This window comes from Hypanus sabinus, chromosome 19, assembly GCF_030144855.1.
Source record: "Hypanus sabinus isolate sHypSab1 chromosome 19, sHypSab1.hap1, whole genome shotgun sequence".
In the NCBI taxonomy this organism is placed as follows: domain Eukaryota; kingdom Metazoa; phylum Chordata; class Chondrichthyes; order Myliobatiformes; family Dasyatidae; genus Hypanus; species Hypanus sabinus.
In genome coordinates, this window is record NC_082724.1 from 66,918,726 (window position 1) to 66,946,512 (window position 27,787).

Consider the following 27,787-nt stretch of genomic DNA (forward strand, 5'->3'; position numbering starts at 1 on the left):
GAAGGAGTGATGAACAATTCAGGAAGAAACGATGAATGTCATAGGAAGAGTGATGATCAACTGAGGAAGGAGCAATGAATGACAGAGGAAGGATTGAGGAACAATTGAGGAAGTAGCGATGAATGACAGAGGAAGGAGTGATGATCAACAGAGTAAGGAGATATGAATGACAGAGGAAGGAGTAATGGACAACTGAGGAAGGTGCGCTGAATGTCAGAGTAAGGAGTGATGAACAATTGAGGAAAGAGTGATGAATGACAGAGGAAGGATTGATTAACAACAGAGGAAAGAGCGATGAATGAATGAGGAAAGATTGATGAACATTTGAGGAATAAGCGATGAATGACAGAGGAAGGATTGATGAACAATAGTGGAAGGATCGATGAATGACAGAGGAAGGAGTGATGAACTATTCAGGAAGAAGTGATGAATGTCAGAGGAAGGAGTGATGATCAGCAGAGTAAGGAGGCATGAATGACAGAGGAAGGAGTGATGAACAATTCAGGAAGAAGCGATGAATGACAGAGGAAGAGTGATGAGCAACTGAGGTAGGAGCGATGAAAGACAGAGGAAGGATTGATGAACAACAGAGGAAGGAGAAATGAATGACAGATGAAGGATTAATGAACAACTGAGGAAGGAGTGATGAATGACAGTGGAAGGAGCGATGAATGACAGAGGAAGGACTGATGATCAACAGAGGAAGGAGCGATGAATGACAGAGGAAGGAGCGATGTACAATTGAGCAAGGATCGAGGATTGACAGAGAAAGGAGTGATGAACTATTCAGGAAGAAGCGATGAATGACAGAGGAAGAGTGATGATCAACTGAGGAAGGAGCGATGAATGACAGAGGAAGGAGTGAGGAACAATTTAGGAAGTAGCGATGAATGACAGAGGAAGGAGTGATGATCAACAGACCAAGGAGGTATGAATGACAGAGGAAGGAGTAATGGACAACTGAGGAAGGTGTGATGAATGACAGAGGAAGGAGTGCTGAACAATTCAGGAAAGTGCGATGAATGACAGATGAAACATTGATGAACATTTGAGGAATAAGCGATGAATGACAGAGGAAGGATTGATGAACAACAGTGGAAGGAGTGATGAATGACAGGAAGGATTGATGAACAATTCAGGATGGAGCGATGAATGAGATAGGAAGGAGAGAGGAACAACAGAGAAACAAGTGATATACAATTGAGTAATGATCGATGAATGACAGAGGAAGGAGTGCTGAACTATTCAGGAAGAAGCAATGAATGTCAGAGGAAGAGTGATGATCAACTGAGGAAGGAGTGATGAATGATGCAGGAAGGACTGAGGAACAATTCAGGAAGTAGCGATGAATGACAGAGGAGTATTGATGAACAATTGAGGAAGGAGCGATGAATGACAGAGGAAGGATTGATTAACAAGAGGAAAGAGCGATGAATGACAGAGGAGAGATTGATGAACATTTGAGGAAGAAGCGATGAATGACAGAGGAAGAGTGATGAGCAACACAGGAAGTAGCGATACATTACAGAGGAGGATTGCTGAACAATTGAGGAAAGAGCGATGAATGACAGAGGAAGGAGTGATGAACAATTCAGGAAGAAACGATGAATGTCATAGGAAGAGTGATGATCAACTGATGAAGGAGCGATGAATGACAGAGGAAAGAGTGAGGAACAATTGAGGAAGTAGCGATGAATGACAGAGGAAGGATTGATGATCAACAGACCAAGGAGGTATGAATGACAGAGGAAGGAGTAATGGACAACTGAGGAAGGTGTGATGAATGACAGAGGAAGGAGTGATGAACAATTCAGGAAGAAACGATGAATGTCAGGAAGAGTGATGATCAACTGAGGAAGGAGCAATGAATGACAGAGGAAGGAGCGATGTACAATTGAGCAAGGATCGAGGAATGACAGAGAAAGGAGTGATGAACTATTCAGGAAGAAGCGATGAATGACAGAGGAAGAGTGATGATTAACTGATGAAGGAGCGATGAATGACAGAGGAAGGAGTGAGGAACAATTGAGGAAGTAGCGATGAATGACAGAGGAAGGAGTGATGATCAACAGACTAAGGAGGTATGAATGACAGAGGAAGGAGTAATGGACAACTGAGGAAGGTGTGATGAATGACAGAGGAAGGAGTGATGAATAATTCAGGAAAGAGTGATGAATGGCAGAGGAAGGATTGATTAACAAGAGGAAAGAGCGATGAATGACAGAGGAGAGATTGATGAACAACAGTGGAAGGAGCGTTGAATGACAGAGGAAGAATTTAAGAACAACTCAGGAAGTAGCGATGAATGACAGAGGAGTATTGATGAACAATTGAGGAAGGAGCGATGAATGACAGAGGAAGGATTGATTAACAAGAGGAAAGAGCGATGAATGACAGAGGAGAGATTGATGAACATTTGAGGAAGAAGCGATGAATGACAGAGGAAGAGTGATGAGCAACTGAGGTAGGAGCGATGAAAGACAGAGGAAGGATTGATGAACAACTGACGAAGGAGCGATGAATGACAGAGGATGTATTAATGATCAACAGAGGAAGGAGTGATGTATGACTAGGGAAGAATTGAAGAACAACACAGGAAGTAGCGATAAATGACAGAGGAGGATTGATGAACAATTGAGGAAAGAGCGATGAATGACAGAGGAAGGAGTGATGAACAATTCAGGAAGAAACGATGAATGTCATAGGAAGAGTGATGATCAACTGAGGAAGGAGCAATGAATGACAGAGGAAGGATTGAGGAACAATTGAGGAAGTAGCGATGAATGTCAGAGGAAGGAGTGATGATCAACAGAGTAAGGAGATATGAATGACAGAGGAAGGAGTAATGGACAACTGAGGAAGGTGCGCTGAATGTCAGAGTAAGGAGTGATGAACAATTGAGGAAAGAGTGATGAATGACAGAGGAAGGATTGATTAACAACAGAGGAAAGAGCGATGAATGAATGAGGAAAGATTGATGAACATTTGAGGAATAAGCGATGAATGACAGAGGAAGGATTGATGAACAATAGTGGAAGGATCGATGAATGACAGAGGAAGGAGTGATGAACTATTCAGGAAGAAGTGATGAATGTCAGAGGAAGGAGTGATGATCAGCAGAGTAAGGAGGCATGAATGACAGAGGAAGGAGTGATGAACAATTCAGGAAGAAGCGATGAATGACAGAGGAAGAGTGATGAGCAACTGAGGTAGGAGCGATGAAAGACAGAGGAAGGATTGATGAACAACAGAGGAAGGAGAAATGAATGACAGATGAAGGATTAATGAACAACTGAGGAAGGAGTGATGAATGACAGTGGAAGGAGCGATGAATGACAGAGGAAGGACTGATGTTCAACAGAGGAAGGAGCGATGAATGACAGAGGAAGGAGCGATGTACAATTGAGCAAGGATCGAGGATTGACAGAGAAAGGAGTGATGAACTATTCAGGAAGAAGCGATGAATGACAGAGGAAGAGTGATGATCAACTGAGGAAGGAGCGATGAATGACAGAGGAAGGAGTGAGGAACAATTGAGGAAGTAGCGATGAATGACAGAGGAAGGAGTGATGATCAACAGACCAAGGAGGTATGAATGACAGAGGAAGGAGTAATGGACAACTGAGGAAGGTGTGATGAATGACAGAGGAAGGAGTGCTGAACAATTCAGGAAAGTGCGATGAATGACAGATGAAACATTGATGAACATTTGAGGAATAAGCGATGAATGACAGAGGAAGGATTGATGAACAACAGTGGAAGGAGTGATGAATGACAGGAAGGATTGATGAACAATTCAGGATGGAGCGATGAATGAGATAGGAAGGAGAGAGGAACAACAGAGAAGCAAGTGATATACAATTGAGTAATGATCGATGAATGACAGAGGAAGGAGTGCTGAACTATTCAGGAAGAAGCAATGAATGTCAGAGGAAGAGTGATGATCAACTGAGGAAGGAGTGATGAATGATGCAGGAAGGACTGAGGAACAATTCAGGAAGTAGCGATGAATGACAGAGGAGTATTGATGAACAATTGAGGAAGGAGCGATGAATGACAGAGGAAGGATTGATTAACAAGAGGAAAGAGCGATGAATGACAGAGGAGAGATTGATGAACATTTGAGGAAGAAGCGATGAATGACAGAGGAAGAGTGATGAGCAACACAGGAAGTAGCGATAAATTACAGAGGAGGATTGCTGAACAATTGAGGAAAGAGCGATGAATGACAGAGGAAGGAGTGATGAACAATTCAGGAAGAAACGATGAATGTCATAGGAAGAGTGATGATCAACTGAGGAAGGAGCAATGAATGACAGAGGAAGGATTGAGGAACAATTGAGGAAGTAGCGATGAATGACAGAGGAAGGAGTGATGATCAACAGAGTAAGGAGATATGAATGACAGAGGAAGGAGTAATGGACAACTGAGGAAGGTGCGCTGAATGTCAGAGTAAGGAGTGATGAACAATTGAGGAAAGAGTGATGAATGACAGAGGAAGGATTGATTAACAACAGAGGAAAGAGCGATGAATGAATGAGGAAAGATTGATGAACATTTGAGGAATAAGCGATGAATGACAGAGGAAGGATTGATGAACAATAGTGGAAGGATTGATGAATGACAGAGGAAGGAGTGATGAACTATTCAGGAAGAAGTGATGAATGTCAGAGGAAGGAGTGATGATCAGCAGAGTAAGGAGTCATGAATGACAGAGGAAGGAGTGATGAACAATTCAGGAAGAAGCGATGAATGACAGAGGAAGAGTGATGAGCAACTGAGGTAGGAGCGATGAAAGACAGAGGAAGGATTGATGAACAACAGAGGAAGGAGAAATGAATGACAGATGAAGGATTAATGAACAACTGAGGAAGGAGTGATGAATGACAGTGGAAGGAGCGATGAATGACAGAGGAAGGACTGATGATCAACAGAGGAAGGAGCGATGAATGACAGAGGAAGGAGCGATGTACAATTGAGCAAGGATCGAGGATTGACAGAGAAAGGAGTGATGAACTATTCAGGAAGAAGCGATGAATGACAGAGGAAGAGTGATGATCAACTGAGGAAGGAGCGATGAATGACAGAGGAAGGAGTGAGGAACAATTTAGGAAGTAGCGATGAATGACAGAGGAAGGAGTGATGATCAACAGACCAAGGAGGTATGAATGACAGAGGAAGGAGTAATGGACAACTGAGGAAGGTGTGATGAATGACAGAGGAAGGAGTGCTGAACAATTCAGGAAAGTGCGATGAATGACAGATGAAACATTGATGAACATTTGAGGAATAAGCGATGAATGACAGAGGAAGGATTGATGAACAACAGTGGAAGGAGTGATGAATGACAGGAAGGATTGATGAACAATTCAGGATGGAGCGATGAATGAGATAGGAAGGAGAGAGGAACAACAGAGAAACAAGTGATATACAATTGAGTAATGATCGATGAATGACAGAGGAAGGAGTGCTGAACTATTCAGGAAGAAGCAATGAATGTCAGAGGAAGAGTGATGATCAACTGAGGAAGGAGTGATGAATGATGCAGGAAGGACTGAGGAACAATTCAGGAAGTAGCGATGAATGACAGAGGAGTATTGATGAACAATTGAGGAAGGAGCGATGAATGACAGAGGAAGGATTGATTAACAAGAGGAAAGAGCGATGAATGACAGAGGAGAGATTGATGAACATTTGAGGAAGAAGCGATGAATGACAGAGGAAGAGTGATGAGCAACACAGGAAGTAGCGATACATTACAGAGGAGGATTGCTGAACAATTGAGGAAAGAGCGATGAATGACAGAGGAAGGAGTGATGAACAATTCAGGAAGAAACGATGAATGTCATAGGAAGAGTGATGATCAACTGATGAAGGAGCGATGAATGACAGAGGAAAGAGTGAGGAACAATTGAGGAAGTAGCGATGAATGACAGAGGAAGGATTGATGATCAACAGACCAAGGAGGTATGAATGACAGAGGAAGGAGTAATGGACAACTGAGGAAGGTGTGATGAATGACAGAGGAAGGAGTGATGAACAATTCAGGAAAGAGTGATGAATGACAGAGGAAGGATTGATTAACAGGAGGAAAGAGCGATGAATGACAGAGGAGAGATTGATGTACAACAGTGGAAGGAGCGTTGAATGACAGAGGAAGAATTGAAGAACAACTCAGGAAGTAGCGATGAATGACAGAGGAGTATTGATGAACAATTGAGGAAGGAGCGATGAATGACAGAGGAAGGATTGATTAACAAGAGGAAAGAGCGATGAATGACAGAGGAGAGATTGATGAACATTTGAGGAAGAAGCGATGAATGACAGAGGAAGAGTGATGATCAACTGAGGAAGGAGCAATGAATGACAGAGGAAGGAGTGAGGAACAATTGAGGAAGTAGCGATGAATGACAGAGGAAGGAGTGATGATCAGCAGAGTAAGGAGGCATGAATGACAGAAGAAGGAGTGATGAACAATTCAGGAAGAAGCGATGAATGACAGAGGAAGAGTGATGAGCAACTGAGGTAGGAGCGATGAAAGACAGAGGAAGGATTGATGAACAACAGAGGAAGGAGAAATGAATGACAGATGAAGGATTAATGAACAACTGAGGAAAGAGTGATGAATGACAGAGGAAGGAGCGATGAATGACAGAGGAAGGATTGATGATCAACAGAGGAAGGAGCGATGAATGACAGAGGAAGGAGCGATGTACAATTGAGCAAGGATCGAGGAATGACAGAGAAAGGAGTGATGAACTATTAAGGAAGAAGCGATGAATGACAGAGGAAGAGTGATGATCAACTGAGGAAGGAGCGATGAATGACAGAGGAAGGAGTGAGGAACAATTGAGGAAGTCGCGATGAATGATAGAGGAAGGAGTGATGATCAACAGACCAAGGAGGTATGAATGACAGAGGAAGGAGTAATGGACAACTGAGGAAGGTGTGATGAATGACAGAGGAAGGAGTGATGAACAATTCAGGAAAGAGTGATGAATGACAGAGGAAGGATTGATTAACAAGAGGAAAGTGCGATGAATGACAGAGGAAACATTGATGAACATTTGAGGAATAAGCGATGATTGACAGAGGAAGGATTGATGAACAACAGTGGAAGGAGTGATGAATGACAGAGGAAGGATTGATGAACAATTCAGGATGGAGCGATGAATGAGATAGGAAGGAGAGACGAACAACAGAGAAACAAGTGATATACAATTGAGCAAGGATCGATGAATGTCAGAGGAAGGAGTGCTGAACTATTCAGGAAGAAGCGATGAATGACAGAGGAAGAGTGATGATCAACTGAGGAAGGAGTGATGAATGATGGAGGAAGGATTGAGGAACAATTCAGGAAGTAGCGATGAATGACAGAGGAGTATTGATGAACAATTGAGGAAGGTGCGATGAATGACAGAGGAAGGATTGATTAACAAGAGGAAAGAGCGATGAATGACAGAGGAGAGATTGATGAACATTTGAGGAAGAAGCGATGAATGACAGAGGAAGAGTGATGAGCAACTGAGGTAGGAGCGATGAAAGACAGAGGAAGGATTGATGAACAACTGAGGAAGGAGCGATGAATGACAGACGATGTATTAATGATCAACAGAGGAAGGAGTGATGAATGACAGAGGAAGAATTGAAGAACAACACAGGAAGTAGCAATAAATTACAGAGGAGGATTGCTGAACAATTGAGGAAAGAGCGATGAATGACAGAGGAAGGAGTGATGAACAATTCAGGAAGAAATGATGAATGTCATAGGAAGAGTGATGATCAACTGAGGAAGGAGCAATGAATGACAGAGGAAGGAGCGATGTACAATTGAGCAAGGATCGAGGAATGACAGAGAAAGGAGTGATGAACTATTCAGGAAGAAGCGATGAATGACAGAGGAAGAGTGATGATCAACTGATGAAGGAGCGATGAATGACAGAGGAAGGAGTGAGGAACAATTGAGGAAGTAGCGATGAATGACAGAGGAAGGAGTGATGATCAACAGACTAAGGAGGTATGAATGACAGAGGAAGGAGTAATGGACAACTGAGGAAGGTGTGATGAATGACAGAGGAAGGAGTGATGAACAATTCAGGAAAGAGTGATGAATGACAGAGGAAGGATTGATTAACAAGAGGAAAGAGCGATGAATGACAGAGGAGAGATTGATGAACAACAGTGGAAGGAGCGTTGAATGACAGAGGAAGAATTGAAGAACAACTCAGGAAGTAGCGATGAATGACAGAGGAGTATTGATGAACAATTGAGGAAGGAGCGATGAATGACAGAGGAAGGATTGATTAATAAGAGGAAAGAGCGATGAATGACAGAGGAGAGATTGATGAACATTTGAGGAAGAAGCGATGAATGACAGAGGAGGAGTGATGATCAACTGAGGAAGGAGATATGAATGACAGAGGAAGGAGTAATGGACAACTGAGGAAGGTGCGATGAATGTCAGAGGAAGGAGTGATGAACAATTGAGGAAAGAGTGATGAATGACAGAGGAAGGATTGATTAACAACAGAGGAAAGAGCGATGAATGAATGAGGAAAGTTTGATGAACATTTGAGGAATAAGCGATGAATGACAGAGGAAGAGTGATGATCAACTGAGGAAGGAGCGATGAATGACAGAGGAAGGAGTGAGGAACAATTGAGGAAGTAGCGATGAATGACAGAGGAAGGAGTGATGATCAACAGACCAAGGAGGTATGAATGACAGAGGAAGGAGAAATGGACAACTGAGGAAGGTGTGATGAATGACAGAGAAAGGAGTGATGAACAATTCAGGAATGAGTGATGAATGACAGAGGAAGGATTGATTAACAAGAGGAAAGAGCGATGAATGACAGAGGAGAGATTGATGAACATTTGAGGAAGAAGCGATGAATGACAGAGGAAGAGTGATGAGCAACTGAGGTAGGAGCGATGAAAGACAGAGGAAGAATTGAAGAACAACTCAGGAAGTAGCGATGAATGACAGAGGAGTATTGATGAAAAATTGAGGAAGGAGCGATGAATGACAGAGGAAGGATTGATTAACAAGAGGAAAGAGCGATGAATGACAGAGGAGAGATTGATGAACATATGAGGAAGAAGCGATGAATGACAGAGGAAGAGTGATGAGCAACTGAGGTAGGAGCGATGAAAGACTGAGGAAGGATTGATGAACATCTGAGGAAGGAGCTATGAATGACAGAGGATGTATTAAAGATCAACAGAGGAAGGAGTGATGAATGACAGAGGAAGAATTGAAGAACAACACAGGAAGTAGCGATAAATGACAGAGGAGGATTAATGAACAATTGTGGAAAGATCGATGAATGACAGAGGAAGGAGTGATGAACAATTCAGGAAGAAACGATGAATGTCATAGGAAGAGTGATGATCAACTGAGGAAGGAGCAATGAATGACAGAGGAAGGAGTGAGGAACAATTGAGGAAGTAGCGATGAATGACAGAGGAAGGAGTGATGATCAACAGAGTAAGGAGATATGAATGACAGAGGAAGGAGTAATGGACAACTGAGGAAGGTGCGATGAATGTCAGAGGAAGGAGTGATGAACAATTGAGGAAAGAGTGATGAATGACAGAGGAAGGATTGATTAACAACAGAGGAAAGAGCGATGAATGAATGAGGAAAGATTGATGAACATTTGAGGAATAAGCGATGAATGACAGAGGAAGGATTGATGAACAATAGTGGAAGGATCGATGAATGACAGAGGAAGGAGTGATGAAATATTCAGGAAGAAGCGATGAATGTCAGAGAAAGAGTGATGATCAACTGAGGAAGGAGTGATGAATGACGGAGGAAGGATTGATTAACAAGAGGAAAGTGCGATGAATGACAGAGGAAACATTGATGAACATTTGAGGAATAAGCGATGAATGACAGAGGAAGGATTGATGAACAACAGTGGAAGGAATGATGAATGACAGAGGAAGGATTGATGAACAATTCAGGATGGAGCAATGAATGAGATAGGAAGGAGAGACGAACAACAGAGAAACAAGTGATATACAATTGAGCAAGGATCGATGAATGACAGAGGAAGGAGTGCTGAACTATTCAGGAAGAAGCGATGAATGACAGAGGAAGAGTGATGATCAACTGAGGAAGGAGTGATGAATGATGGAGGAAGGAGTGAGGAACAATTCAGGAAGTAGCGATGAATGACAGAGGAAGGAGTGATGATCAACAGACTAAGGAGGTATGAATGACAGAGGAAGGAGTAATGGACAACTGAGGAAGGTGTGATGAATGACAGAGGAAGGAGTGATGAACAATTCAGGAAAGAGTGATGAATGACAGTGGAAGGATTGATTAACAAGAGGAAAGAGCGATGAATGACAGAGGAGAGATTGATGAACAACAGTGGAAGGAGCATTGAATGACAGAGGAAGAATTGAAGAACAACTCAGGAAGTAGCGATAAATGACAGAGGAGGATTGATGAACAATTGAGGAAAGAGCGATGAATGAGAGAGGAAGGAGTGATGAACAATTCAGGAAGAAACGATGAATGTCATAGGAAGAGTGATGATCAACTGAGGAAGGAGCAATGAATGACAGAGGAAGGAGTGAGGAACAATTGAGGAAGTAGCGATGAATGACAGAGGAAGGAGTGATGATCAACAGAGTAAGGAGATATGAATGACAGAGGAAGGAGTAATGGACAACTGAGGAAGGTGCGATGAATGTCAGAGGAAGGAGTGATGAACAATTGAGGAAAGAGTGATGAATGACAGAGGAAGGATTGATTAACAACAGAGGAAAGAGCGATGAATGAATGAGGAAAGATTGATGAACATTTGAGGAATAAGCGATGAATGACAGAGGAAGGATTGATGAACAATAGTGGAAGGATCGATGAATGTCAGAGGAAGAGTGAAGATCAACTGAGGAAGGAGTGATGAATGACGGAGGAAGGAGTGAGGAACAATTCAGGAAGTAGCGATGAATGACAGAGGAAGGAGTGATTATCAGCAGAGTAAGGAGGCATGAATGACAGAGGAAGGAGTGATGAACAATTCAGGAAGAAGCGATGAATGACAGAGGAAGAGTGATGAGCAACTGAGGTAGGAGCGATGAAAGACAGAGGAAGGATTGATGAACAACAGAGGAAGGAGAAATGAATGACAGATGAAGGATTAATGAACAACTGAGGAAAGAGTGATGAATGACAGAGGAAGGTGCGATGAATGTCAGAGGAAGGAGTGATGAACAATTGTGGAAAGAGTGGTGAATGACAGAGGAAGGATTGATTAACAACAGAGGAAAGAGTGATGAATGAATGAGGAAAGATTGAAGAACATTTGAGGAATAAGCGATGAATGTCAGAGGGAGAGTGATGATCAACTGAGGAAGGAGTGATGAATGACGGAGGAAGGAGTGAGGAACAATTCAGGAAGTAGCGATGAATGACAGAGGAAGAGTGATGAGCAACTGAGGAAGGAGCGATGAATGACAGAGGAAGGAGTGAGGAACAATTGAGGAAGTAGGGATGAATGACAGAGGAAGGAGTGATGATCAACAGACCAAGGAGGTATGAATGACAGAGGAAGGAGAAATGGACAACTGAGGAAGGTGTGATGAATGACAGAGAAAGGAGTGATGAACAATTCAGGAAAGAGTGATGAATGACAGAGGAAGGATTGATTAACAAGAGGAAAGAGCGATGAATGACTGAGGAGAGATTGATGAACATTTGAGGAAGAAGCGATGAATGACAGAGGAAGAGTGATGAGCAACTGAGGTAGGAGCGATGAAAGACAGAGGAAGAATTGAAGAACAACTCAGGAAGTAGCGATGAATGACAGAGGAGTATTGATGAACAATTGAGGAAGGAGCGATGAATGACAGAGGAAGGATTGATTAACAAGAGGAAAGAGCGATGAATGACAGAGGAGAGATTGATGAACATATGAGGAAGAAGCGATGAATGACAGAGGAAGAGTGATGAGCAACTGAGGTAGGAGCGATGAAAGACAGAGGAAGGATTGATGAACAACTGAGGAAGGAGCGATGAATGACAGAGGATGTATTAAAGATCAACAGAGGAAGGAGTGATGAATGACAGAGGAAGAATTGAAGAACAACACAGGAAGTAGCGATAAATGACAGAGGAGGATTAATGAACAATTGTGGAAAGATCGATGAATGACAGAGGAAGGAGTGATGAACAATTCAGGAAGAAACGATGAATGTCATAGGAAGAGTGATGATAAACTGAGGAAGGAGCAATGAATGACAGAGGAAGGAGTGAGGAACAATTGAGGAAGTAGCGATGAATGACAGAGGAAGGAGTGATGATCAACAGAGTAAGGAGATATGAATGACAGGGGAAGGAGTAATGGACAACTGAGGAAGGTGCGATGAATGTCAGAGTAAGGAGTGATGAACAATTGAGGAAAGAGTGATGAATGACAGAGGAAGGATTGATTAACAACAGAGGAAAGAGCGATGAATGAATGAGGAAAGATTGATGAACATTTGAGGAATAAGCGATGAATGACAGAGGAAGGATTGATGAACAACAGTGGAAGGAGTGATGAATGACAAAGGAAGGATTGATGAACAATTCAGGATGGAGCGATGAATGAGATAGGAAGGAGAGACGAACAACAGAGAAACAAGTGATATTCAATTGAGCAAGGATCGATGAATGACAGAGGAAGGAGTGCTGAACTACTCAGGAAGAAGCGATGAATGACAGAGGAAGAGTGATGATCAACTGAGGAAGGAGTGATGAATGATGGAGGAAGGAGTGAGGAACAATTCAGGAAGTAGCAATGAATGACAGAGGAAGGAGTGATGATCAGCACAGTAAGGAGGAATGAATGACAGAGGAAGGAGTGAGGAACAATTGAGGAAGTAGCGATGAATGACAGAGGAAGGAGTGATGATCAACAGACTAAGGAGGTATGAATGACAGAGGAAGGAGTAATGGACAACTGAGGAAGGTGTGATGAATGACAGAGGAAGGAGTGATGAACAATTCAGGAAAGAGTGATGAATGACAGAGGAAGGATTGATTAACAAGAGGAAAGAGCGATGAATGACAGAGGAGAGATTGATGAACAACAGTGGAAGGAGCATTGAATGACAGAGGAAGAATTGAAGAACAACTCAGGAAGTAGCGATAAATGACAGAGGAGGATTGATGAACAATTGAGGAAAGAGCGATGAATGACAGAGGAAGGAGTGATGAATAATTCAGGAAGAAACGATGAATGTCATAGGAAGAGTGATAATCAACTGAGGAAGGAGCAATGAATGACAGAGGAAGGAGTGAGGAACAATTGAGGAAGTAGCGATGAATGACAGAGGAAGGAGTGATGATCAACAGAGTAAGGAGATATGAATGACAGAGGAGGGAGTAATGGACAACTGAGGAAGGTGCGATGAATGTCAGAGGAAGGAGTGATGAACAATTGAGGAAAGAGTGATGAATGACAGAGGAAGGATTGATTAACAACAGAGGAAAGAGCGATGAATGAATGAGGAAAGATTGATGAACATTTGAGGAATAAGCGATGAATGACAGAGGAAGGATTGATGAACAATAGTGGAAGGATCGATGAATGACAGAGGAAGGAGTGATGAACTATTCAGGAAGAAGCGATGAATGTCATAGGAAGAATGATGATCAACTGAGGAAGGAGCAATGAATGACAGAGGAAGGAGTGAGGAACAATTGAGGAAGTAGCGATGAATGACAGAGGAAGGAGTGATGATCAACAGAGTAAGGAGATATGAATGACAGAGGAGGGAGTAATGGACAACTGAGGAAGGTGCGATGAATGTCAGAGGAAGGAGTGATGAACAATTGAGGAAAGAGTGATGAATGACAGAGGAAGGATTGATTAACAACAGAGGAAAGAGCGATGAATGAATGAGGAAAGATTGATGAACATTTGAGGAATAAGCGATGAATGACAGAGGAAGGAGTGATGATCAACAGAGTAAGGAGATATGAATGACAGAGGAAGGAGTAATGGACAACTGAGGAAGGTGTGATGAATGACAGAGAAAGGAGTGATGAACAATTCAGGAAAGAGTGATGAATGACAGAGGAAGGATTGATTAACAAGAGGAAAGTGCGATGAATGACAGAGGAAACATTGATGAACATTTGAGGAATAAGCGATGAATGACAGAGGAAGGATTGATGAACAACAGTGGAAGGAGTGATGAATGACAGAGAAAGGATTGATGAACAATTCAGGATGGAGCGATGAATGAGATAGGAAGGAGAGACGAACAACAGAGAAACAAATTATATACAATTGAGCAAGGATCGATGAATGACAGAGGAAGGACTGCTGAACTATTCAGGAATAAGCGATGAATGACAGAGGGATTGATGAACAACAGTGGAAGGAGTGATGAATGACAGAGGAGAGATTGATGAACTACAGTGGAAGGAGCATTGAATGACAGAGGAAGAATTGAAGAACAACTCAGAAAGTAGCGATGAATGACAGAGGATGTATTAATGATCAACACAGGAAGTAGCGATAAATGACAGAGGAGGATTGATGAACAATTGAGGAAAGAGCGATGAATGACAGAGGAAGGAGTGATGAACAATTCAGGAAGAAACGATGAATGTCATAGGAAGAGTGATGATCAACAGAGTAAGGAGATATGAATGACAGAGGAAGGAGTAATGGACAACTGAGGAAGGTGCGATGAATGTCAGAGGAAGGAGTGATGAACAATTGAGGAAAGAGTGATGAATGACAGAGGAAGTATTGATTAACAGCAGAGGAAAGAGCGATGAATGAATGAGGAAAGATTGATGAACATTTGAGGAATAAGCGATGAATGACAGAGGAAGGATTGATGAACAATAGTGGAAGGATCGATGAATGACAGAGGAAGGAGTGATGAACTATTCAGGAAGAAGCGATGAATGTCAGAGGAAGAGTGATGATCAACTGAGGAAGTAGCGATGAATGACAGAGGAAGGAGTGATGATCAGCAGAGTAAGGAGGCATGAATGACAGAGGAAGGAGTGTTGAACAATTCAGGAAGAAGCGATGAATGACAGAGGAAGAGTGATGAGCAACTGAGGTAGGAGCGATGAAAGACAGAGGAAGGATTGATGAACAATAGAGGAAGGAGAAATGAATGACAGATGAAGGATTAATGAACAATTGAGGAAAGAGTGATGAATGACAGAGGAAAGAGCGATGAATGACAGAGGAAGGATTGATGATCAACAGAGGAAGGAGCGATGAATGACAGAGGAAGGAGCGATGTACAATTGAGCAAGGATTGAGGAATGACAGAGAAAGCAGTGATGAACTATTCAGGAAGAAGCGATGAATGACAGAGGTTGAGTGATGATCAACTGAGGAAGTAGCGATGAATGACAGAGGAAGGAGTGATGATCAATAGACCAAGGAGGTATGAATGACAGAGGAAGGAGTAATGGACAACTGAGGAAGGTGTGATGAATGACAGAGAAAGGAGTGATGAACAATTCAGGAAAGAGTGATGAATGACAGAGGAAGGATTGATTAACAAGAGGAATGTGCGATGAATGACAGAGGAAACATTGATGAAAATTTGAGGAATAAGCGATGAATGACAGAGGAAGGATTGATGAACAACAGTGGAAGGAGTGATGAATGACAGAGGAAGGATTGATGAACAATTCAGGATGGAGCGATGAATGAGATAGGAAGGAGAGACGAACAACAGAGAAACAAGTGATATACAATTGAGCAAGGATCGATGAATGACAGAGGAAGGAGTGGTGAACTATTCAGGAAGAAGCGATGAATGACAGAGGAAGAGTGATGATCAACTGAGGAAGGAGTGATGAATGATGGAGGAAGGAGTGAGGAACAATTGAGGAAGTAGCGATGAATGACAGAGGAAGGAGTGATGATCAACAGAGTAAGGAGGACAGAATGACAGAGGAAGGAGTAATGGACAACTGAGGAAGGTGTGATGAATGACAGAGGAAGGAGTGATGAACAATTCAGGAAAGAGTGATGAATGACAGAGGAAGGAATGATTAACAAGAGGAAAGAGCGATGAATGACAGAGGAAGAATTGAAGAACAACTCAGGAAGTAGCGATGAATGACAGAGGAGTATTGATGAACAATTGAGGAAAGAGCGATGAATGACAGAGGAAGGAGTGATGAACAATTCAGGAAGAAACGATGAATGTCATAGGAAGAGTGATGATCAACTGAGGAAGGAGCAATGAATGACAGAGGAAGGAGTGAGGAACAATTGAGGAAGTAGCGATGAATGACAGAGGAAGGAGTGATGATCAACAGAGTAAGGAGATATGAATGACAGAGGAGGGAGTAATGGACAACTGAGGAAGGTGCGATGAATGTCAGAGGAAGGAGTGATGAACAATTGAGGAAAGAGTGATGAATGACAGAGGAAGGATTGATTAACAACAGAGCGATGAATGAATGAGGAAAGATTGATGAACATTTGAGGAATAAGTGATGAATGACAGAGGAAGGATTGTTGAACAATAGTGGAAGGATCGATGAATGACAGAGGAAGGAGTGGTGAACTATTCAGGAAGAAGCGATGAATGTCAGAGGAAGAGTGATGAGCAACTGAGGAAGGAGTCATGAATGACGGAGGAAGGAGTGAGGAACAATTCAGGAAGTAGCGATGAATGACAGAGGAAGGAGTGATGATCAGCAGAGTAAGGAGGCATGAATGACAGAGGAAGGAGTGATGAACAATTCAGGGAGAAGCGATGAATGACAGAGGAAGAGTGATGATCAACTGAGGAAGGAGCGATGAATGACAGAGGAAGGAGTGAGGAACAATTGAGGAAGTAGCGATGAATGACAGAGGAAGGAGTAATGGACAACTGAGGAAGGTGTGATGAATGACAGAGAAAGGAGTGATGAACAATTCAGGAAAGAGTGATGAATGACAGAGGAAGGATTGATTAACAAGAGGAAAGTGCGATGAATGACAGAGGAAACATTGATGAACATTTGAGGAATAAGCGATGAATGACAGAGGAAGGATTGATGAACAACAGTGGAAGGAGTGATGAATGACAGAGGAAGGATTGATGAACAATTCAGGATGGAGCGATGAATGAGATAGGAAGGAGTGATGATCAGCACTGTAAGGAGGAATGAATGACAGAGGAAGGAGTGATGAACAATTCAGGAAGAAGCGATGAATGACAGAGGAGTATTGATGAACAATTGAGGAAGGAGCGATGAATGACAGAGGAAGGAGTGATGAACAACTCAGGAAGAAGCGATGAATGACACAGGTAGAGTGACGATCAACTGAGGAAGGAGCGATGAATGACAGAGGAAGGAGTGAGGAACAAATGAGGAAGGAGCAATGAATGAAAGAGGAAGGAGTGATGGACAATTGAGGAAGGAGCAATGAATGGCAGAGGAAGGAGAACTGAATGACAGAGGAAGGATTGAGGAATAGTTGAAGAAGGAGCGATGAATGACAAAGGAAGGAGTGATGAATGACAGAGGACGGATTGATGAACAAATGCAGAAGTAGCGATGAATGACATAGGAAGGAGCGATGAATGACAGAGGAATGAGTGAGGAAGAACTGAGGAAGGAGCGATGAATGACAGAGGAAGTATTGATGAACAATTGAGGAAGGAGAGATGAACAACAGAGGAAGGAGTAATGAGCAATTGAGGAAGGAGCGATGAATGACAGAGGAATGAGGGATGAACAATTGAGGAAGGAGCAATGAATGACAGTAGGGATTGATGAACAATTGAGTAACGAGATACGAATGACAGAAGGAGGATTGATGAACAACAGAGGAAGGAGCGATGAATGACAGAGGAAGGTTGATGATCAACTGAGGAAGGAGCGATGAATGACAAAGGAAGGAGTGATGAATGACAGAGGAAGGAGTGGTGAGCAATTCAGGAAGAAGCGATGAATGACAGAGAACGGTTTGATGATCAACCGAGGAAGGAGCGATGAATTACAGAGGAAGGAGTGATTGCCAATTGAGGAAGGAGCAATGAAAGACAGAGGAAGGATTGATGGACAACTGATGAAAGAGTGATGAATGACAGAGGAAGGAGCGATGAATGACAGAGGAAGGATTGAAGAACAACACAGGAAGTAGCGATAAATGACAGAGGAGGATTGATGAACAATTGAGGAAGGACCGATGAATGACAGAGGAAGGAGTGATGAACAATTCAGGACAACGCGATGAATGACAGAGGAAGAGTGATGATCAACTGAGGAAGGAGCGATGAATGACAGAGGAAGGAGTGAGGAACAATTGAGGAAGTTGCGATGAATGACAGAGGAAGGAGTGATGATCAACTGTGTTATGAGGTATGAATGACAGAGGAAGGAGTAATGGACAACTGAGGAAGGTGCGATGAATGACAGAGGAAGGCGTGATGAACAATTGAGGAAAGAGCAATGAATGTCAGAGGAAATATTGATGAACATTTGAGGAATAAGCGATGAATGACAGCGGAAGAAGTGATGAACTATTCAGGAAGAAGCGATGAATGACAGAGGAAGAGTGATGATCAACTGAGGAAGGTGTGATGAATGACGGAGGAAGAAGTGAGGAACAATTCAGGAAGTAGCGATGAATGACAGAGGAAGGAGTGATGATCAGCAGAGTAAGGAGGCATGAATGACAGAGGAAGGAGTGATGAACAATTGAGGAAGAAGCGATGAATGACTGAGGACGAGTGATGAGCAACTGAGGTAGGAGCGATGAAAGACAGAGGAAGGATTGATGAACAACAGAGGAAGGAGAAATGAATGACAGATGAAGGATTAATGAACAACTGAGGAAAGAGTGATGAATGACAGAGGAAGGAGCGATGAATGACAGAGGAAGGATTGATGATCAACAGAGGAAGGAGCGATGAATGACAGAGGAACGAGCGATGTACAATTGAGCAAGGATCGAGGAATGACAGAGAAAGGAGTGATGAACTATTCAGGAAGAAGCGATGAATGACAGAGGAAGAGTGATGATCAACTGAGGAAGGAGCGATGAATGACAGAGGAAGGAGTGAAGAAGAATTGAGGAAGTAGCGATGAATGACAGAGGAAGGAGTGATGATCAACAGACCAAGGAGGTATGAATGACAGAGGAAGGAGTAATGGACAACTGAGGAAGGTGTGATGAATGACAGAGAAAGGAGTGATGAACAATTCAGGAAAGAGTGATGAATGACAGAGGAAGGATTGATTAACAAGAGGAAAGTGCGATGAATGACAGAGGAAAGATTGATGAACATTTGAGCTATAAGCGATGAATGACAGAGGAAGGATTGATGAACAACAGTGGAAGGAGTGATGAATGACAGAGGAAGGATTGATGAACAATTCAGGATGGAGCGATGAATGAGATAGGAAGGCGAGACGAACAACAGAGAAACAAGTGATATACAATTGAGCTAGGATCGATGAATGACAGTGGAAGGAGTGCTGAACTATTCAGGAAGAAGCGATGAATGACAGAGGAAGAGTGATGATCAACTGAGGAAGGAGTGATGAATGATGGAGGAAGGAGTGAGGAACAATTCAGGAAGTAGCGATGAATGACAGAGGAAGGTGTGATGATCAGCACAGTAAGGAGGAATGAATGACAGAGGAAGGAGTGAGGAACAATTGAGGAAGTAGCGATGAATGACAGAGGAAGGAGAGATGATCAACAGACTACGGAGGTATGAATGACAGAGGAAGAATTGAAGAACAACTCAGGAAGTAGCGATGAATGACAGAGGAGTATTGATGAACAATTGAGGAAGGAGCGATGAATGACAGAGGAAGGAGTGATGAACAACTCAGTAAGAAGCGATGAATTACAGATGTACAGTGACGATCAACTGAGGAAGGAGTGATGAATGACAGAGGAAGGAGTGAGGAACAATTGAGGAAGGAGCAATGAATGAAAGAGGAAGGAGTGATGGACAATTGAGGAAGGAGCATTGAATGACAGAGGAAGGAGCACTGAATGACAGAGGAAGGATTGAGGAACAGTTGAAGAAGGAGCGATGAATTACAAAGGAAGGAGTGATGAATGACAGAGGACGGATTGATGAACAAATGCAGAAGTAGCGATGAATGACATAGGAAGGAGAGAGCAAGAACTGAGGAAGGAGCGATGAATGAGCGAGGAAGTATTGATGAACAATCGAGGAAGGAGAGATGAATGACAGAGGAAGGATTGATGAACAATTCAGGAAAGAGTGATGAATTGCAGAGGAAGGTGCACTGAATGACAGAACGGTTTGATGATCAACAGAGGAAGGAGAGATGAATTACAGAGGAAGGAGTGATTGCCAATTGAGGAAGGAGCGATGAAAGACAGAGGAAGGATTGATGAACAACTGAGGAAGGAGCGATGAATGACAGAGGAAGTACTAATGATCAACAGAGGAAGGAGTGATGAATGACAGAGGAAGAATTGAAGAACAACACAGGAAGTAGCGATAAATGACAGAGGATTGATGAACAATTGAGGAAAGAGCGATGAATGACAGAGGAAGGAGTGATGAACAATTCAGGAAGAAACGATGAATGTCATAGGAAGAGTGATGATCAACTGAGGAAGGAGCAATGAATGACAGAGGAAAGAGTGAGGAACAATTGAGGAAGTAGCGATGAATGACAGAAGAAGGAGTGATGATCAACAGAGTAAGGAGATATGAATGACAGAGGAAGGAGTAATGGACAACTGAGGAAGGTGCGATGAATGACAGAGGAAGGAGTGATGAACAATTAAGGAAAGAGTGATGAATGACAGAGGAAGGATTGATTAACAACAGAGGAAAGAGCGATGAATGAATGAGGAAAGATTGATGAACATTTGAGGAATAAGCGATGAATGACAGAGGAAGAATTGGTGAACAATAGTGGAAGGATCGATGAATGACAGAGGAAGTATTGATGAACAATTGAGGAAGGAGAGATGAACAACAGAGGAAGGATTTATGAGCAATTGAGGAAGGAGCGATGAATGACAGAGGAATGAGGGATGAACAATTGAGGAAGGAGCGATGAATGACAGTAGGGATTGATGAACAATTGAGTAACGAGATATGAATGACAGAAGGAGGATTGATGAACAACAGAGGAAGGAGCGATGAATGACAGAGGAAGGTTGATGTTCAACTGAGGAAGGAGCGATGAATGACAAAGGAAGGAGTGATGAATGACAGAGGAAGGAGTGATGAGCAATTCAGGAAGAAGCGATGAATGACAGAGAACGGTTTGGTGATCAACCGAGGAAGGAGCGATGAATTACAGAGGAAGGAGTGATTGCCAATTGAGGAAGGAGCAATGAAAGACAGAGGAAAGAGTGAGGAACAATTGAGGAAGTAGCGATGAATGACAGAAGAAGGAGTGATGTTCAACAGAGTAAGGAGATATGAATGACAGAGGAAGGAGTAATGGACAACTGAGGAAGGTGCGATGAATGACAGAGGAAGGCGTGATGAACAATTGAGGAAAGAGCAATGAATGACAGAGGAAGGAGTAATGGACAACTGAGGAAGGTGCAATGAATGACAGAGGAAGGCGTGATGAACAATTGAGGAAAGAGCAATGAATGACAGAGGAAGGATTGATGAACAACAGTGGAAGGGGTGATGAATGACATAGGAAGGATTGATGAACAATTCAGGAAGGAGCGATGAATGAGATAGGAAGGAGAGACGAACAACAGAGAAATGAGCGATGTACAATTGAGCAAGGATTTATGAATTACAGAGGAAGGAGTGATTGCCAATTCAGGAAGGAGCAATGAAAGACAGAGGAAGGATTGATGGACAACTGATGAAAGAGTGATGAATGACAGAGGAAGGAGCGATGAATGACAGAGGAAGGATTGAAGAACAACACAGGAAGTAGCGATGAATGACAGAGGAGGATTGATGAACAATTGAGGAAGGAGCGATGAATGACAGAGGAAGGAGTGATGAACAATTCAGGACAACGCGATGAATGACAGAGGAAGAGTGATGATCAACAGTGTAAGGAGGTATGCATGACAGAGGAAGGAGTAATGGACAACTGAGGAAGGTGCGATGAATGACAGAGGAAGGCGTGAGGAACAATTGAGGAAAGAGCAATGAATGACAGAGGAAATATTGATGAACATTTGAGGAATAAGCGATGAATGACAGCGGAAGGAGTGATGAACTATTCAGGAAGAAGCGTTGAATGACAGAGGAAGAGTGATGATCAACTGAGGAAGGTGTGATGAATGACGGAGGAAGGAGTGATGATCAGCAGAGTAAGGAGGCATGAATGACAGAGGAAGGAGTGATGAACAATTGAGGAAGAAGCGATGAATGACTGAGGAAGAGTGATGTGCAACTGAGGTAGGAGGTATGAAAGACAGAGGAAGGATTAATGAACAACTGAGGAAAGAGTGATGAATGACAGAGGAAGGAGCGTTGAATGACAGAGGAAGGATTGATGATCAACAGAGGAAGGAGCGATGAATGACAAAGGAAGGAGTGATGAATGACAGAGGAAGGAGTGATGAGCAATTCAGGAAGAAGCGATGAATGGCAGAGAACGGTTTGGTGATCAACCGAGGAAGGAGCGATGAATTACAGAGGAAGGAGTGATTGCCAATTGAGGAAGGAGCAATGAAAGACAGAGGAAGGATTGATGGACAACTGATGAAAGAGTGATGAATGACAGAGGAAGGAGCGATGAATGACAGAGGAAGGATTGAAGAACAACACAGGAAGTAGCGATGAATGACAGAGGAGTATTGATGAAGAATTGAGGAAGGAGCGATGAATGACAGAGGAAGGAGTGAGGAACAATTGAGGAAGGAGCAATGAATGAAAGAGGAAGGAGTGATGGACAATTGAGGAAGGAGCAATGAATGACAGAGGAAGGAGCACTAAATGACAGAGGAAGGATTGAGGAACAGTTGAAGAAGGAGCGATGAATTACAAAGGAAGGTGTGATGAATGACAGAGGACGGATTGATGAACAAATGCAGAAATAGCGATGAATGACATAGGAAGGAGCGATGAATGACAGAGGAATGAGTGAGGAAGAACTGAGGAAGGAGCGATGAATGACAGAGGAAGTATTGATGAACAATTGAGGAAGGAGAGATGAACAACAGAGGAAGGATTTATGAGCAATTGAGGAAGGAGCGATGAATGACAGAGGAATGAGGGATGAAGAATTGAGGAAGGAGCGATGAATGACAGTAGGGATTGATGAACAATTGAGTAACGAGATATGAATGACAGAGGGAGGATTGATGAACAATCGAGGAAGGAGAGATGAATGACAGAGGAAGGATTGATGAACAATTCAGGAAAGAGTGATGAATTGCAGAGGAAGGTGCACTGAATGACAGAACGGTTTGATGATCAACAGAGGAAGGAGAGATGAATTACAGAGGAAGGAGTGATTGCCAATTGAGGAAGGAGCGATGAAAGACAGAGGAAGGATTGATGAACAACTGAGGAAGGAGCGATGAATGACAGAGGAAGTACTAATGATCAACAGAGGAAGGAGTGATGAATGACAGAGGAAGAATTGAAGAACAACACAGGAAGTAGCGATAAATGACAGAGGATTGATGAACAATTGAGGAAAGAGCGATGAATGACAGAGGAAGGAGTGATGAACAATTCAGGAAGAAACGATGAATGTCATAGGAAGAGTGATGATCAACTGAGGAAGGAGCAATGAATGACAGAGGAAAGAGTGAGGAACAATTGAGGAAGTAGCGATGAATGACAGAAGAAGGAGTGATGATCAACAGAGTAAGGAGATATGAATGACAGAGGAAGGAGTAATGGACAACTGAGGAAGGTGCGATGAATGACAGAGGAAGGAGTGATGAACAATTAAGGAAAGAGTGATGAATGACAGAGGAAGGATTGATTAACAACAGAGGAAAGAGCGATGAATGAATGAGGAAAGATTGATGAACATTTGAGGAATAAGCGATGAATGACAGAGGAAGAATTGGTGAACAATAGTGGAAGGATCGATGAATGACAGAGGAAGTATTGATGAACAATTGAGGAAGGAGAGATGAACAACAGAGGAAGGATTTATGAGCAATTGAGGAAGGAGCGATGAATGACAGAGGAATGAGGGATGAACAATTGAGGAAGGAGCGATGAATGACAGTAGGGATTGATGAACAATTGAGTAACGAGATATGAATGACAGAAGGAGGATTGATGAACAACAGAGGAAGGAGCGATGAATGACAGAGGAAGGTTGATGTTCAACTGAGGAAGGAGCGATGAATGACAAAGGAAGGAGTGATGAATGACAGAGGAAGGAGTGATGAGCAATTCAGGAAGAAGCGATGAATGACAGAGAACGGTTTGGTGATCAACCGAGGAAGGAGCGATGAATTACAGAGGAAGGAGTGATTGCCAATTGAGGAAGGAGCAATGAAAGACAGAGGAAGGATTGATGGACAACTGATGAAAGAGTGATGAATGACAGAGGAAGGAGCGATGAATGACAGAGGAAGGATTGAAGAACAACACAGGAAGTAGCGATGAATGACAGAGGAGGATTGATGAACAATTGAGGAAGGAGCGATGAATGACAGAGGAAGGAGTGATGAACAATTCAGGACAACGCGATGAATGACAGAGGAAGAGTGATGATCAACTGAGGAAGGAGCGATGAATGACAGAGGAAGGAGTGAGGAACAATTGAGGAAGTAGCGATGAATGACAGAGGAAGGAGTGATGATCAACAGTGTAAGGAGGTATGCATGACAGAGGAAGGAGTAATGGACAACTGAGGAAGGTGCGATGAATGACAGAGGAAGGCGTGAGGAACAATTGAGGAAAGAGCAATGAATGACAGAGGAAATATTGATGAACATTTGAGGAATAAGCGATGAATGACAGCGGAAGGAGTGATGAACTATTCAGGAAGAAGCGTTGAATGACAGAGGAAGAGTGATGATCAACTGAGGAAGGTGTGATGAATGACGGAGGAAGGAGTGATGATCAGCAGAGTAAGGAGGCATGAATGACAGAGGAAGGAGTGATGAACAATTGAGGAAGAAGCGATGAATGACTGAGGAAGAGTGATGTGCAACTGAGGTAGGAGGTATGAAAGACAGAGGAAGGATTAATGAACAACTGAGGAAAGAGTGATGAATGACAGAGGAAGGAGCGTTGAATGACAGAGGAAGGATTGATGATCAACAGAGGAAGGAGCGATGAATGACAAAGGAAGGAGTGATGAATGACAGAGGAAGGAGTGATGAGCAATTCAGGAAGAAGCGATGAATGGCAGAGAACGGTTTGGTGATCAACCGAGGAAGGAGCGATGAATTACAGAGGAAGGAGTGATTGCCAATTGAGGAAGGAGCAATGAAAGACAGAGGAAGGATTGATGGACAACTGATGAAAGAGTGATGAATGACAGAGGAAGGAGCGATGAATGACAGAGGAAGGATTGAAGAACAACACAGGAAGTAGCGATGAATGACAGAGGAGTATTGATGAAGAATTGAGGAAGGAGCGATGAATGACAGAGGAAGGAGTGAGGAACAATTGAGGAAGGAGCAATGAATGAAAGAGGAAGGAGTGATGGACAATTGAGGAAGGAGCAATGAATGACAGAGGAAGGAGCACTAAATGACAGAGGAAGGATTGAGGAACAGTTGAAGAAGGAGCGATGAATTACAAAGGAAGGTGTGATGAATGACAGAGGACGGATTGATGAACAAATGCAGAAATAGCGATGAATGACATAGGAAGGAGCGATGAATGACAGAGGAATGAGTGAGGAAGAACTGAGGAAGGAGCGATGAATGACAGAGGAAGTATTGATGAACAATTGAGGAAGGAGAGATGAACAACAGAGGAAGGATTTATGAGCAATTGAGGAAGGAGCGATGAATGACAGAGGAATGAGGGATGAAGAATTGAGGAAGGAGCGATGAATGACAGTAGGGATTGATGAACAATTGAGTAACGAGATATGAATGACAGAGGGAGGATTGATGAACAACAGAGGAAGGAGCGATGAATGACAGAGGAAGGTTGATGATCAACTGAGGAAGGAGCGATGAATGACAAAGGAAGGAGTGATGAATGACAGAGGAAGGAGTGATGAGCAATTCAGGAAGAAGCGATGAATGACAGAGAACGGTTTGGTGATCAACCGAGGAAGGAGCGATGAATTACAGAGGAAGGAGTGATTGCCAATTGAGGAAGGAGCAATGAAAGACAGAGGAAGGATTGATGGACAACTGATGAAAGAGTGATGAATGACAGAGGAAGGAGCGATGAATGACAGAGGAGGATTGATGAACAATTGAGGAAGGAGCGATGAATGACAGAGGAAGGAGTGATGAACAATTCAGGACAACGCGATGAATGACAGAGGAAGAGTGATGATCAACTGAGGAAGGAGCGATGAATGACAGAGGAAGGAGTGAGGAACAATTGAGGAAGTAGCGATGAATGACAGAGGAAGGAGTGATGATCAACAGTGTAAGGAGGTATGAATGACAGAGGAAGGAGTAATGGACAACTGAGGAAGGTGCGATGAATGACAGAGGAAGGCGTGATGAACAATTGAGGAAAGAGCAATGAATGACAGAGGAAATATTGATGAACATTTGAGGAATAAGCGATGAATGACAGCGGAAGGAGTGATGAACTATTCAGGAAGAAGCGATGAATGACAGAGGAAGAGTGATGATCAACTGAGGAAGGTGTGATGAATGACGGAGGAAGAAGTGAGGAACAATTCAGGAAATAGCGATGAATGACAGAGGAGAGATTGATGAACATTTGAGGAATAGGCGATGAATGACAAAGGTAGGTTTGATGAACAACAGTGGAAGGAGTGATGAATGACAGAGGAAGGATTGATGAACAATTCAGGATGGAGCGATGAATGAGATAGGAAGGAGAGACGAAAAACAGAGCAACGAGCGATGTACAATTGAGCAAGGTTCGTTGAATGACAGAGGAAGGAGTGATGAACTATTCAGGAAGAAGCGATGAATGACAGAGGAAGAGTGATGATCAACTGAGGAAGGTGTGATGAATGACGGAGGAAGAAGTGAGGAACAATTCAGGAAGTAGCGATGAATGACAGAGGAAGGAGTGATGATCAGCAGAGTAAGGAGGCATATATGACAGAGGAAGGAGTGATGAACAATTGAGGAAGAAGCGATGAATGACAGAGGAAGAGTGATGAGCAACTGAGGTAGGAGCGATGAAAGACAGAGGAAGGATTGATGAACAACAGAGGAAGGAGAAATGAATGACAGAGGAAGGATTAATGAACAACTGAGGAAAGAGTGATGAATGACAGAGGAAGGAGCGATGAATGACAGAGGAAGGATTGATGATCAACAGAGGAAGGAGCGATGAATGACAAAGGAAGGAGTGATGAATGACAGAGGAAGGAGTGATGAGCAATTCAGGAAGAAGCGATGAATGACAGAGAACGGTTTGGTGATCAACCGAGGAAGGAGCGATGAATTACAGAGGAAGGAGTGATTGCCAATTGAGGAAGGAGCAATGAAAGACAGAGGAAGGATTGATGGACAACTGATGAAAGAGTGATGAATGACAGAGGAAGGAGCAATGAATGACAGAGGAAGGATTGAAGAACAACACAGGAAGTAACGATGAATGACAGAGGAGGATTGATGAACAATTGAGGAAGGAGCGATGAATGACAGAGGAAGGAGTGATGAACAATTCAGGACAACGCGATGAATGACAGAGGAAGAGTGATGATCAACTGAGGATGGAGCGATGAATGA